The 15,146-nt window shown below is 52.1% G+C and overlaps 1 protein-coding gene and 1 non-coding gene across 3 annotated transcripts in view; both read right to left on the bottom strand.

Moving 5' to 3' along the window:
• The window catches only part of ARHGAP23 (Rho GTPase activating protein 23), a 124,924-nt gene that overhangs the window by 85,468 nt on the left and 24,310 nt on the right, over nt 1-15,146 (bottom strand). The window lies entirely within an intron of this gene.
• Nucleotides 14,429-14,568, bottom strand: LOC140904113 (U4 spliceosomal RNA). The gene has a single exon (XR_012156438.1). It is a non-coding gene; the product is annotated as a U4 spliceosomal RNA (small nuclear RNA).

The raw sequence follows: 15,146 nt of genomic DNA, 5'->3' as shown, positions 1-15,146 counted from the left end.
GTCCGGGAGATCAGCACCCAAGTGCAAGAAAGCATTTTAATTCTCTTTAACCAAAAACACAGTGAAAGAGTTTTGCAGCTCAGTGGGGATTTGGGCAACAGTTTGTTTCTTTATTTAAAGCCTCTAGGCCCCTCTAATTACACCTCTTCGGGGCAGACGAGCCACTCCTGGAGTTCCCCCGATTCCTACACCCCTAGCCCAGGGAAAATACAGCTGGCACCCAGCGGGGAGCTACACTGAAAAGGGGAGGGTGGAGCGACTGGCACAGCGAACACAGGGACAGAGGCAGGACACGCTGCTTAGGAGCGGGCAGCTTCGTTTGTTAATGCCTTGGAGATGTATTTATATGCATCCAGAAAGCTGTGGCTACAGGGGAAAAAGGCCAGAGAGCCACATGGGAGCAATGGGAAGAAGAGAGAGAGGAGCAGCCCTGGGGGACACAAGGTGAAATCCCGGCCCCAGTGAAAAGAATGACGGCGCTTCCATCCGACCTCATGAAATCAGGATCTAACCACACAGTTAACTTGGCGCATCTAGACCAGGGGCGAAATCACATCCCCATTGGAAGGCAGGTCTACACTGCAGTCAGAGGTGTGACTGCAGCACGCGGAGACATGCCTGAGCTAGCCGTGATGTCCCTAGGGCAGCTAGAATTAGCAGTGAAGGCGTGGCCGCACGGGTTATACAAGCCCACCTGGGACCCAGGGACCTCATTCATGTGGCTAACCCGCACTGACATTCATACTGCTAAGGGTTCACTGCCATTGGTACCCAAGCAGCGAGATTAAAGTGAGCTTGGACGGGTCTACACGAGCTGCATTCACACCTCTCACTGCAGTGTGGACAGACCCTCCAATGGGGCCCACGATTTCCCCTCTTGTCTAGATGAACCGAGTTGATGACATGGGCTTAGACCCCGATTTAGTCAGGTCGGTGCAACCCACTTGCATGGACCCTCTTCATTCAGGTTAGGGCCATCCTCACGACCAACTGAGTCTGGTCCCAGGTCTGTGCATAGACAAGGCCAGAGGCAAAGTGAAGAAGAGGTGGAGACACAGGAGAAGGGGATCTGGGAGGTCTCCCTGGGGACCAGCTGTCCGAAAGCCGAGAGCCTGGAATGCTGATGGGGAAGGCATTCTGAATACGCAGCCCCAGCCCCGCAAACACACCAGCTCTATGTATAGAACGAGGCTTTGCTGTAGCCCCAGCATGGGGTGTGCTGTCTGGGTCACAGCAGCCCACGTGCCCTAGCCAGTCACCTCCAGTCTGGAGCGGTGCAGGCTGGGTCAGATCACCCATTCCCCACTCCCCCGACCCCATGAGTCTTGTAGGGACAGGGCAGGCAGCCTGGTGCCGGAGTCCCACTGAGTCCCTACCCCTGCCGTGCTGCTTTACTGCCGTTCCCCCCGGCCTGCCCCTGCTAGACACGGAGAGAATGTCAATAAACCAGCAGAGGGAAAGGCAGAACCGTCTTTCTAACCAGCATTCAACTCCCAGAGCAAGGCCTTTCAGGGTCTGTCTACACTGCACACTGAGCCCAGGCTCTGACTCATGTTTGAGCCCCAGCCCCATCCACACACAAATGAGGTTGACTCAAGTCAGCAAGCACTCAGGGTCCCGGGTCCCAGGGCCCTGCTAGCGGGGTGGGTCAGAGCCAGAGTCCTGCTGTGACAGGTGTATGCCCTGTCATTTTGCAGTGTGGACGGAGGTCTAGCCACAGACCTGGGTTAGAAGGCCTGCACAGTACAGTATGGATGTGGTAGCACGGCTGTGAGACCCGAGCCCAGCAAGTGTAAGCCCAGGTTTACACTGCAGCGGAAAAACCAAGTCCACAAGCCCGGGTCGCACAGACGGGGGTTTATAATGCAGAGGAGACATACCCCAGAAACTCCTCTCTCTCCGGGCACAGGCCCTTCCAGAAACATTGGGCCCCATTCCGCTCTCACTTTCCATTTGCACCAGTGCGAGATCAGAAATGGGCCCAGAACGCCTCCCCAAAACTCAGGGCTGGCCAAACTCTCCTCAAACAGAGCCACGGGAACTTCCCCTTGCTTCTTTGCGCCACCCCAGTGCAGCCACATCCACCTGGACTAAGGCCCAGCGCCTCAAAGGTATTTAGCCTCCTCATTCCCAGTGAAACCCATGGAAACAGGCACCTAAATACCTTCGAGGATTTGGGCCTCAGCACCTGTCAGCCCATAAGAGCTAAGCAGAGTTAACAATGGGAGGGGAACCCCACAAGGAAACACACTAAAATTGGTGTGGGCTGCTCAGGAGGTGGGGACCAGGCCAGATCGTTAATACGGGTAACCAGCAATGGAGTGGCTACTTATTAGCCCCAAATGCTCTGCTAATTAGTGCGCCACCAATGTCACCTGCAGATTTGCTTGTTTTGCAGGTCAGCTTCCTCATCAGGGGACAGACTCAGCTCACCGGACATGAACACACAACTAACAACTGCAGTCAAATATTGACTCAATCCCTTACAATGCAAACACACCGGCATCCCCATCCCATCGAGAGATAGGAGAGCTGAGCAGGAAGCCTTGTGGTGAAGGCACCGGGCTGGCAACCAAGAAATCCAGAGTTCTCACCCTGGTGAAGGAAGTGGGATTCAACAAATTCAATGCAATTTGGGTGCTGCTGAAAGATGCTGGGTTGACAGCTCTGAAGATGAAAGCGCTTGATCAACAGTGCAGGCAGCCTCTCCAGTGTTATTTGAATTACACTATGACCGGAGACCAGCATTACATCCCAGCTGGGCACTGCACACTGTAAGAGACAGTCCCTGCCCTGAAGAGCTTACAATCCAAATAGACAAAGGAAAGATGATTATGCTCCTTGTACTGCTAGGGAACCGAGGTACAAAGAGATTAAGTGACTTGCTCAAGGTCCGGCAGGAAGTGAGTGGCAAAGCTGGGAATTGAAGGCAGGTCACTTGAGCTCCAATCCAGTGTCTCAACATCAAGCCCAGGCTGCCTCTCAATGCCCTGCCCAGCAGACCTCAGCCCTGGCCTTGGGGAGTTACTATTCTAGGTAAGAGGGGAGTTGAGTCTCCACTGGCCATTAAAATCTTTCGCCTCTCATTGAGGACTGGGATTAGGACAGGATTAGGGACAGGAGATGTGGGTGCCTATCTACTGCAACCTGGGCTGAGTCCATTTTTTTCCAGGGGATTTTTCCCTTGTACAGAGAGAAACCCAAGCCTAGACTGCAACATGTTAGATCAGGACAACCCGAAGCTGAAACTGACCAGGCCAGATCTGGGGCAAGCAGTGTGTGAAACTGACCCAGTCCCCATTAAGTCAAAGGCAAAAGGCAAACAAATGAAGTGAGCTGTAGCTCACGAAAGCTTATGCTCAAATAAATTGGTTAGTCTCTAAGGTGCCACAAGTACTCCTTTTCTTTTTGCGAACAGCCAAAAGCAGCAGCAAACTTGATTTCTGACATTCTTTCAGCTCCGGTTGGGGAAGAAAGTTGCTTTGTTCTTTTCAAAGACAAAAAACTTTTATCTTGACAGCGTCTCATTTAATGCTCCTCTGTCTGCCGGCGCTGGATTCCCACTTGGCTCCATTCCCCGCTCATCTGCATCATGACCAAACTAATCTCTCTCCTGGCAGCCTCAACACTTCGAATGTCAACTTCGGCTCAGCTGTCCTTTCGTTCCTTTCATGTTTAAAAGCAACAGCTCACCAGAGTCTCGCTCTGACTGTTTGTCCAGAGAGCAGGGCTCGCTGGCAGGGCGTCAAGAGAAATTGAGAATCTGGGCCGAGAGTGTCGTCCCATTTCCTGACCTTTCCTGCAAATGCCATTGCTCCATCACAGAGCAGTCTCAGTGACTGTGAAACCATCTCCAATCCAGGGACAGCAGGCTGCATCTCGCCAGCCCTGGGGCCCGAAATCCCTGCTCACAGAACCAACCCAGGTTCTGCCATGCACGGAGAGAATATGGCCCTGTCTAAACTGGGGGAGGGGGGTTGTATCATTGTGACTACAGCAATACAGCTCCACTGCCCTGGTCTACCCTTAAAATTTAGATTGACGAGATACATTGCTCAGGGGGTGTGAAAAATTTAAACCCCTGAACACCATCATTAAGTTGACCTAACCCCTGATGGGACAATTCTTCCAAAACTCCTTCCACTGACGTAGGAAGCTTCTACAGTACAGCGCCATGAAAGCCGCAGTCCCACTCCAGCATCCATAGGGTAGGCCTGCCCTAAGACAGACAAGGGCAGGACTTCCCCTGTAAGTTACCAGGACATGCGTACAGGCCCCATTTTGCATGGGCGCAGTGAGCCTGTTCTGTGGCTTTGCACTTACGTCACCATATCGATGTGACATGTTGCTAGACAGGCCCAGAGCCACGCAGCCCGGATGGGTGCAGTCCTTGCCCCCAGCTATTGCATCACGCTCCCCAGTCCAGAGCCTATTGGGGTGCACAAAAGCTGAACTCTCTTGATTGCCAGAGGCCTCTATGGCTTCCTTTTTTTTTTTTTTTATAATGAAAAACACACTAAGTTCCAAAATATACGTTCAGATCAATAACTCACGACCTCCACACGCCTTCCCTGAAACGGGGAAGAACTATCCAGCATGACAGGCGAGGAAACAGGCTCACGCTAACAGGAGCAAGGTGCTCCTAGCCCCAGGGCACTGCCCTTAACCCCTGCCCTCACTGAGAAACAGTCCTGGCTTCACACTGGACAAATCTCTCAGCTTGCCCGTGTGCATCCAAGGAGCCGACTCCAAGGAGGAAGGGAAAGTACCCACACGTGACGCCCGAGTGTTGCGTCCCACCGCCGTTCTCCTCCCCGTGACCCTGGGGGCTGGTAGGTTCCCCCATCGCCCCACCTCGGAAGCTGAGGTTTCGGACCTGGCCGCCCTGCCTCTGTAACAGAAGAGCAAGGAAGCAGAGTGTTTTCCCTCTGCGCCCCCAGAGCAAGGAAAAGCAGCGATGGCTATTTTAAACGGCCGTCTTCCTGCTAATTAATGAGGGCTGGGGCCGACGTGGGGCTGCTGGCTCATTGTTCAGTGCTAATAATGGACTCGCACATGCCACTCACGCATTCCGCAGTGCTGAGCTCTCTGACCCATGAATACAATGTGTTAATTTACAGCGCTGCCTGCCTGCCGTTCCCTATCAGGCTCTGCAGATGGGGAGGGCGGGGGGGGCCGAGAACGGGGCCCTGCTGAGTAGAAGCTGCAGCAACGCCGAAACACACTGCTGGGCCGTGTAGATTCTTTCTCCCGTGTCTCTCCACCCGCAGCTGGAGCCAACGCTCCCGTGCAAAGCAATGCCAACCTCGCAACACGCCTTGGCCACGTGGCCTGTACGAAACCAGCCAGTTCCCGAGGAGGGCGATTAGGGATATTCCAGTAGCATCTAGAGGCCTCCACTGAGATCACAGCCCAGTTGTGCTAGGCACTGTACAGACACATCTGCGCTAGATGTGACAGCGTGATTGTAGCAGACAGGCACAGCCGTGCTCACTTTAATCCAGCTGGCACAGCTCACAACAGCAGCAGAGATGACCACGTGGGCTTCAGCCTGGGTCTAGCATCTGGGGAGGTCTGCCTGGAGCATACCCCCTGAGTGAATGAGAGGCCCTGCCCCTAAGAATTTACAATCTAAACAGAGCAGACAAAAGGATTATGATCCCCGTGGTAGAGGTGAGAGCCAGAGGCAGGGAGAGATTAAGTGACTTGCCCAAGGTCACCCTGGGAGGGGTTGGGGTTCTGTGGCAGAGCTCGGATTTGAACCTGTATCTCCGAAGTCCCAGGCCAGCCTTCCATGCTGAGCTGAGAGGCAGATGGCAATAGCTGGCACTTACTTCAGCTAGCTCTGTATTTGTTATTTAAACACGCAAAGGGCCGTCACATGCTCTGAGTAAACTGCCGGAGAAGGGACCAAAAGAATCTCTCACTCCTTCCTGTCTCTCAGGGAGAACCATCTTAGGTGTCCCTTCTAGCAACATGTTTCAGGCACAGATGCGACTGCACCTTGGCTGGGTCCCTTTAACTGGCCGCTCCATTACAGGCGTGGGTGCAATGTTCTCCCCAGGCCTGGCCCAACACCCACTGGAGTCAGTGACAGTCCTTCCTCTGCTCCCAAGGGGCTTCGGGATCAGGCTCACAGAGCAGCGGCTCTGCTCAGCAGGGAACACAGGTGGCTGCAGACCGAAAAAGCATCTTTCTTCCCCAGCCCTTGCAGGGTTGCAAGGAGGCCAGAGAACCAATAATTGCAACCTAGTCTACGCAGCACGTCTTAAACCTACGGCCCCAACAACAGCATTGCCTAAAAGGCTCCTGCTGCATGCCCCCCTGGGCTGTGACCTTGTCAGACCTTCAGGCTAAGCGGAGTCAGGCTCGCAAGAAGAGTCTCCGAGGAATCACTGGGGTGTTACAGCAGGTGGTGCTCTTCCCTCCAAGTTAGCAGTGACCTGATGCCAGGCAGGACTGTAGTCCTGATCACTTACGATGAGAGAGGTCTCTCAGGGCCTCTGGCCAAAGCTCCCCTCCCTGGCTTGTGTGCTATCTGCAGAACACCACCCCAGAAGTAGCCGCATTTCAGCAGAGGTAGCTGCTGAAGTGCATTGGGGTCAGCAGTACAAAAGGCGCTGGAAGAGCATGTTACTACATGTAAAAGTAGATCGTTTGTTTCAAAAATTATCCTTAAAGGAGCCTGATTCTCAGGGGTCTCGAGTCAGGCACTCAGAATCACCGACCACTTTTGACAAGGTAGGTCTGTGTTCCCCTGATGGCCACATGGCCTTCTCTCTCTCTCTCTCTCATATTCAGAGCAGGTCCTCCCACTTCCTCCCTGTCCTTTCTCCATTCAAATCTAAGAGATCGGGAAGCCCTGAGCTACATGGGATCCAAGAGGGAGTTTCTCTCTCAGCAGGAGAGGAAGCTGGACGGAGCCTTCGAGAAATGGAGGAAGAAGGCCTGCTGGCTTGGCTGTGCTCTTCCTCAGACTCCTCCTCCTCTGCTGAGCTGTCCTAAAAACAGCATTATCACCAGCAGGCCCTAGACAAGTACCAGGATTCCGTTTCCTGTTTTTCCCGTGGAAACCCTCAAATAGAAGCTGGCCTCATTTTTGGTGGGGGTTGTTTTTTGGTGGGAGGTTATTGTTGTTGGGTTTTTTTGGCTGAAGCAGGGCTAACAATGAGCCATTTCCTCTGACAGCTTGGAAAGGCACCTCAGGCTGGGCTCGGCTCCTCCCCAGCACTGCTGGAGGGAAATCCGACCCAGCAAGGCCAGGGGAAGGTTGATCTCCGTTCCCTGCCCCTCTCAAGGACACAAGGGGGGCACCACGCTCTCCAGCCTGATGCTGGAGAACCTAGCACCAGTCCCTATTCACTCGAAGAGTCCCTTGGACTCCACCCGGGGCTACTCAGATGAGTAAAGGTTCCGGGATCAGGTTCAAGGCTTGGCTGGGCAGCGACAGCTGGCGCCCAGGATTCTAGGCCATGCGATAACAGGGCTGGAGTTTCACAATGAAACTCTATGTAGCTGAATGAAGGTTACAGCTGCAGTCCCGCGCCTATCCCACAGTTTGCCGGGAGATTAATGGCTCTTTCACACCATTGGGCTGTTGCTCTCCATCGCCCCACTCAAACTTGGCCTCTGGAGCAGGATGTCCCTGGAGGATTGTGGGATCGCAAACTGCCGCACTCTTGTAGCTTATGCTGATGCAATGGGAAATTCCAGGCCCCATCCTGGTCTCCTCTGGCAGCTCGGAAAGCTCCTCTCTCCTTTGAGCTACGGCCCGGGGCCAGAGGGAGGGCAGCTCTGTGGCACTAGGCAGAGCCACTCCTGGGCAGATGGTGCCCACCACATGTTTTCCATAGATTACTAGCAGCTCACATTTTTCTTCAGCCCCCACACATTTAGAATCAAAAGCTTGAGAACCTTGTTAAACTCTCTCTCTCCCTCCCTCCCTCCCTCTTTTCCGTATGACTCTGGAGTTTAAAAATGATCTTGGCGCTCCGAGCGGCTAGATTCCCTAGCTGGTGTAAAGCAGCATTGGGCCGGGGAAGTCAATGGAGCCATGCCTGCGTACCCCAGGTAGGGATCTTGCCCTGACACCGTGGCTGCGGGGAATCCTTACCCGCCCAGCATCACTGCAAGACAATGCACTCAGCTACGTAGCCACAATAGGGCAATTGTCACAACAAGGCTGCTGGTCCCTTTCCCACCCCCCAGAGACCTCCCCACGCACAATCCCATGAAGAGCACCACTGTGACGCCTTCCCCCCATTCGCTGCCGCCACCCCCACAAGCTGCTCACGCGGCCACATGCTTCTTGTGACTCTCAGACCCAAGAAACGCCCCAGGTCAAAGCACAGCACCACATGTGCCGTTAGACCTAGTCGACCCAACGTCCTCCTGGGTGTGTTTTCAAGCTACCGAGCCAAAGGTCACCCAACCATGGCAGGTGCTGCTGTGTGAATTCACCGCAAGTAGCATTGATTTGATTCTCATTTTTAAATATCTTAATTAAGGGGATGGGGCTAGTCTACCCTGGGCAGGTATACTGGGTTCCCTTGGAGAACCAGGCTGTTAGTATCTGCTGCATACACCTGTGTGCAGATCCCTTGGAGAGGACAGTTTTAAACCTGCCCAAGGCAGACTAAGGAAGAGCGCTACTACACTGAACCCATTCTCTGGAGCCAGAATGTCCTTACAGCAGACAGGACAGACGTGAAACTCCCCAGAGGTCATCAAGCCCGTCCCCTTGGAGCCAGAGCAGGCCTCTGCTCACCAGCACCGCCGCCGGAGCTTCGTCATGTCCAATTTCAAATGACTCAAGTCACGGGGTTTCCATCACTTCCCCTGGGAGATTACTTCACAGCCTCGCTGTCAGGAAGCTTTTCCTACCTCCCAGCTCAAATTTTCCTTTTGCTCAGTATCAGCCCCCTGCTGCTTGGATGGATCGCAGTGAACAAACACCTCTAATGCCATTAGCACAGCCCCATTCAGCGTGGGGAGATCAGTCCCTGGACGCGATATGCAGTGTCAAGGCCCAGAACAGTGGGACACATATAACCCACCGGGGCACGTGTGTCACAAGTCTCCGATACACAGGGGACAGATTGTAGCTGGGGCTGTGACCAGTCTTGGCTGTTGAGCTCAAGCTGTAACAACTTCTGCTTCCAGCTCGGAAGGTCCCTGCAGTTCAGTTCTTGGTGTGTTGGCGAAGATGGCAGACATCATCCACACACCAATATGAGCACTGCTGGCTTTTCTAACTAGGACCCACTCCCTACCGTACTGATGAGCCTCTGTACTGGGCCCTGGCACACGTCTCCCATTGAGGGTATGTCTACACTGCAATTAGACATCTGCGGCTGGCCCATGCCAGCTGACTCGGGGTCACGGGGCTCGGGCTAAGGGGTCCTAGAGACCAGGGTCCAGCCCGAGCCCAAATGTCTACACTGCAATTCAACGCCAAGCCAGCTAGCATGGGCCAGCCACGCGGGTGTCTAACTGCAGAGCAGACATACCCCGAGAGTGCTGCTCCAACCTGCAACAGAGCTTGGCTGGTTCCAACCGCAAGCTCCATTGCACTCAAGAGCACGCAAATCCAATGAGAAGCACCAGCCGACACAGAAAAAGCCTTAGGCAGTGTCTTCCGCCAGTGACCAGCCCCCAGTGCAACCACTAGTGTAGACAGGAAAAGCCAAGCCATGATCTGCACCCAGGTAAGCTGCACCTTTGCCTGTCTACATTTTGCATTGTCACAACTATGTTAGTGCCCAGCCGCTGATGGCTGTTACTAGGGCACATCTCCTGAGTGCGCACAAGGCCTTCGCATATTTAAATGGGGCAGGTGCCCAAAAAAGCTTGGGAAACACTGGACCAAACTTCACGTTGCACAGAAAATCCCTGTCAAAGACATGCTGCCCAGGCAGTGAGAAAGCGAGACAGAGAATTCTCCTTTCAAAGGCAACTGGACTCAAAGGGCTCACCCACAGACGTAGATCAATTACACTGTTCCTCACAGGCTGCGACCTTCCCCAGCAGACCCCCATTCAGAGACTTTACTTCCTTTGATATTCCCCCGCCTTCTTCCTCCAAACAGTTCACTAGAGTGAAACATCACTAACCCCCCTCCGGTCTAGGCTCCAAGGAACAGAGCCATACGCCATTGCTGCCTATCGTCAAGATCCTCAAAGGTGGGTTTCTTCCTGTGCTGCCGCAGAGCAAATCTGGAGAAGTTTTTATAAAAATGCCGCAAGTAACCAGTCTTATAATGGCCTGAATCCCTTCTGATGTCTGTCGCAAAAGAAAGAGAGCCATTTGGGAAGTAATCAAGGTTTCTGAAAGAACACTGTCAGGTTAAAAAGATGGCCAGTATTTCCACACTGGTGAACTTAGCCTAAGACACCTAAACACATCCTTGGACATGTAAGCAAGTGGCCTGATTTCAGAGGTCATTCAGCTCTCACCGGTCACAATGACTTCAGGCCCCTATTTAGGTGGTGTAAAGATAGAGTGAGGTGCCCAATTTTAAGCACACAGGTTTGAAAACCTTGGCTCATATATATTTCTCTTTAAATTGGATCTCTGCCTCTGTTACAAGTGACCTCTTGATTTAGTAATAGGACATCATCACTGAAAATCAAATCAATTTTTTCAAAGTGAGTTTAAAAATCAATTTCACATAGGACACTTGCTCCCGTGTCCCCTTGTTGGCATTTGTGCTTTTACGATCACATCTTCCTACGTTTCTTTTTCAAATTTCTCTCCCATCACTGTGTGAAAGCCCCATATGGATGGGACAACAGCTAGCTGGCTACCGAGGGGGCAAAAGTGAAACTGACTCTAAGCCAGTGGTTCTCAAACTTTTGTTCTGGTGACCCCTTTCACATAGCAAGCCTCTGAGTGCGACCCCCCCTTATAAATTAAAAACATTTTTTAATATATTTAACACCATTATAAATGCTGGAGGCAAAGCGGGGTTTGGGGTGGAGGCTGACAGCAACCCCCCATGTAATAACCTCGTGACCCCATGAGGGGTTCCAACCCCCAGGTTGAGAACCCCTGCTCTAAGCAGGGTTCGGGGGGTAAGAAATATTTTCTTATCTAATCTCTTTCAGATACAGTCTCAGACTCCAATCCTGTAAGCTGCTCCATTCAGGCAGCCCCACGAACCCCCACAGAGCCCCACAGATTGTAAGGAGGCTCCACACAGGCACAGGAATGGAGCAGTGTACACATCAGTCCCTTAAGTATTATTCGTAACAATAGCAGGCAAAACATTTTAAGCAGCATGATCACTGACGGTGAAAGGATGTTTCAAGCCAAATTCCTCTCTCTCCCTACATGCTGTTTGTTTACAATTTTTTTTTTTTTTGTATTTCACTCAGCCTGAAAAAGGAGGGGAAAATATCACTGGTCAGTTTCACGGTTGTTTCTAGTAAATTTCACTTTCCCATTCTCAGGCACTAGCCCAGTGCATTGGCACACACACACCCCCTACAGCACTTACTGCTGGAGGCAGCATATGCTTAGGGATGATGGGGAGGTGCCCATGCCCTAGACTGGCAGGCCACACCCAGTAAAGCGTGTCGAACAGGCTTGGCTACCAGACTAGGAATCACTGGGATGGAATCCTGTGCAGCTGGCATGTGAGTGCATTGGGAGAGTGAAGGGACAGAGAAGAGACACTCTCTGCCCTCTCTTTGCTCTTTCCACTCCTCCCGCTCCAGTACCCTCATGCAAGACAAAGCGTAGGATTGTGCCCTTACCCCAGAAGGATGAATTGGTGTCAACAGAGGAAGGTTTAGCAGAGGCCAACAGAACCTCATGTGACTAGTTCTTGTTGTTCCTAGTTCAAGGCTAATGAACCATAGTAAATATTCACGCAGAGCAACCCTGCTACACAGAGGTTAACCACATTCAGCCGGGTACTGTGCTGGGGCACAACTGAGGTTGAGAATCTATTCTAAGCAGAGAAATTTCACCTGTCCTTACACATCTATAAAATTAAACACACACACAGACCACACATCTATTGTCTTTTGCCAAGGCCTGTTCTTAGTGTCCTGGTAAATAATCATTTGTTTTTCATGCATTCGACACTGCAGCCCAGAAGGTGGCCTATTTTCATTTTCAGCTGGCTCCAGATGGTGAGGGAGAGAGTGTGGCCTAGAGGATAGCACACTGGATTGGGACTCAGGAGACATGGGGTATAGTCCCAGCTCTGCCACTGGCCTGTTGGGTGACCTTGGGCAAGTCACATCACTTCTCCATGCCTCAGTTTCCCTATCTGAAAAATGGGAACGGTGATACGAACCTCCCTTTATGAAGTGGTTTGAGGCCTACTGATGAAAAGCCAAGCATTATTATTCTTGCCTCGGTTTTGGGGACACTAAAAATCACCCAAAATCTTTTATAAAAGAAAGCTTATGGCATGTATGCAGGCCGCTGGGGAGAAGCTCGGCCCAGGTTCCAACTTAGAAACAGAGCACAGAAGACAGTCTTCAAAATCACAGCACTGCCCCAAACTCCCAAACCATCTGCCAGTTGCAATCCGTAGCGGATGGATTCAAACACCAAGCAACGCACAAACGCCAGAATTCAAACTCACAACAGGATCCAAGTGCCAGGACCCAACGCACAATTAGCTCTCTAGGTTAAACATTAAAATAGTAAATGGCAGAGTTTTCTCAGCAAGGCACAAGTGCCAGGCAGGACTGAGCCTGCAGAAAGCATCTTGGCTACGGATTTTAAGTCACATCAGTCAGCACCCATGAGCTCCTAGTGCGGGGTTTCAAACCCACAGTCCCAGATTGCGACAGCAGGGTCACACAAAAGCCCTGCCAATATTTCAAGTTCATAGTAAAAACACCTGGTAAGAAACTCCACATCTGCAGAGCAGCCACTGAAAATGGGGGGAAAGAGGAGGCGGGTACACAAGAACCAATGAGCTGCCTCCCGCTGCTTTAGTTTTTGTGGGCACTTTTAGGGCACTGCTGTGAAGAAGTTTGCAATGGCAGCAATGAGAAATACCACCACAGCACTTTCCGACTGAGGATTTCCAAGCAGTTTTGAAAAGGCAGGCCAGTATCAGTATCCCCTTTTTACAGGTGGAGAAACTGAGGCAGCAAGAGGTTAAGTGACTGAAGCCAGCTTGTCAGTAGCAGAGCCAGGAACAGACCCAAGGCCTCCTAATGCCCAGTTCCCTGTGCTCTGACCACTAGACAACACTGCCTCCCTTGGTGGGAGAGGGCCCTTTTAAACCACAGACAAACAGCACCAAAAAAGGAAAGAGTGGAATAAAGGCAAAGGCTGGGATTTTGGCTCCTAAATCCCTTAGGCTCTTTGGAAAATCTCCACCATAATATACACTGATAAAGAGGAAACTTCCAAGCGATTAAACACAAGCCATGGTTAATACGGCACTTTTCATTTCCAAAACATTGCGCACACGTTACTGAATCCTGAGAGGCCGGTTATATTAGACCCATTCTGTGGACAGAGGAGGCGAGTTTAACAACTCACAGCAAAGGAGCACAGACCGAATTCAGCCCTGGGGTGAGGAGGTGCAGCCTCCACTGAAACCTACAGGAGCTGTGCCAGCTTCATGCCAAGAGCCATTCTGGCTTCCTGTCTCAAAGCCACTCCAGGCACCAAACTCCATCCGCAAACACAAGAATCTGGACAAATGCAGCAAGAGGCCCAGACGTTTTTCTGCAAACAACCCTTCCAAATATCCCGGTCTACAGCAGAAGCAGGATTTCCCCAAACTCTCTCTCTCTCCCACCCCACACACTCCCTTTCCCGTCTCTCTACCCACACCCACAGCTTCCTCGAACATAATACCCAGCAGAAACAATTTGAGCAATGTGCATCTTCGAGAAAACACCTTCGCTGTGTCATGGCAGGAGCACGGGGCGAAGGCATCACTCATAATGGGGCCCGATCCTGCACTCTGTTTCCGCTGTAGTCAAGGTAATTAACACGCAGCAGATGGCCGGATCTGGTCCCAAGTGGCCAAAGGGCAGGTGAGGTGGTCAAAAGGGGTGAGGTACCCCATGGTTTACCACAGGAATAACGTTGCCACTTTCTATGTTGTATTTTTTCCCCAAAAAAATGGCTAGAGCCTCAGCTGGTATAAACTGGCGCAGTTCCACTGAGCGCTATCTGATCACGGCTGAGTTTCGACAACTTTGAGTCACAGCGGGCAGCACAGACTTTCAAGTCAACATAGCTGCCCAGGTTGACATCAGCTGGGGATCTAGTCCCGTAGCTCAAAGTGTGTTTGTGTGTGTGTGTCAATCGGGGGGGGGGGGGGGGTCTGCTTAAAGCAGTGTCAGCTCACAGACCTCCAAAATTAAAAGCAAAACCAAAAACCGATCCAGCCAAAGGGGACTGTCTCAAGACCGGTTCTCCAGAATTTCTTGTCTGATTCAATGCTTTTCCGTAGAGACTGTCAAAAATTGCCAGTGATGACTATATTTCAAGTCATCACAGCGGGGTATTGGGAAAAGTTTTCAATTAGCAATAATCATGCCTGGGATTAACCTCATTGGCTATGATACTGCTTGGCACACAGACCTCTCTCAGGCTGATAAGGAGCACAGGGCAGCCTGGAGTCCACAGGGGAGACAAAGGTAATGGAAGTTTCAGAGGAAACAAGACGCATGGGCATTAATGGTGCTTGTGCTGAGGGGAAAACGCTCGGGTCAAGAACATTTGATAGAAATACCCCAGGGGCCTGCAAGGATGGATGGACCAAGAGAGTGGTCAAGCTCCTACCTAGACCGGGTTAAGCCAACTCACAAACACCAGGCTGCCAGACCCCATGGGCAACCTCTCCATTCATCTCTCTGCTAGCAGCCACCCACCACACTGGCAGCGCTGTCTTTGCTGGCAGCCTACCAGCGCAGCCTCTGCGGGGCCAGCCTTCCTGCCGCCTCCCTGTGGAAGTACCCGCAGACACAGGACTGGCCTCCCCCAAGAACCTGGCTTCTGAGACGCCAGCCGCCCTGCCCTCAGACTCTGCGCTACCAACCTCAGCGCCAGGGCCCCCCCCACCTCCTGCCCCATGGTACCAACCTCCCCACAGAACCAGCTGCAAAAGTATCCACTTCTAAGGCACCAGCCTCCCCGGGCAGTCACTTGCCTCAATACCA

The sequence above is a fragment of the Lepidochelys kempii genome, chromosome 27 (genome assembly GCF_965140285.1).
Source record: "Lepidochelys kempii isolate rLepKem1 chromosome 27, rLepKem1.hap1, whole genome shotgun sequence".
NCBI lineage: Eukaryota > Metazoa > Chordata > Testudines > Cheloniidae > Lepidochelys > Lepidochelys kempii.
This window is presented reverse-complemented; position numbering and strand designations above follow the sequence as displayed.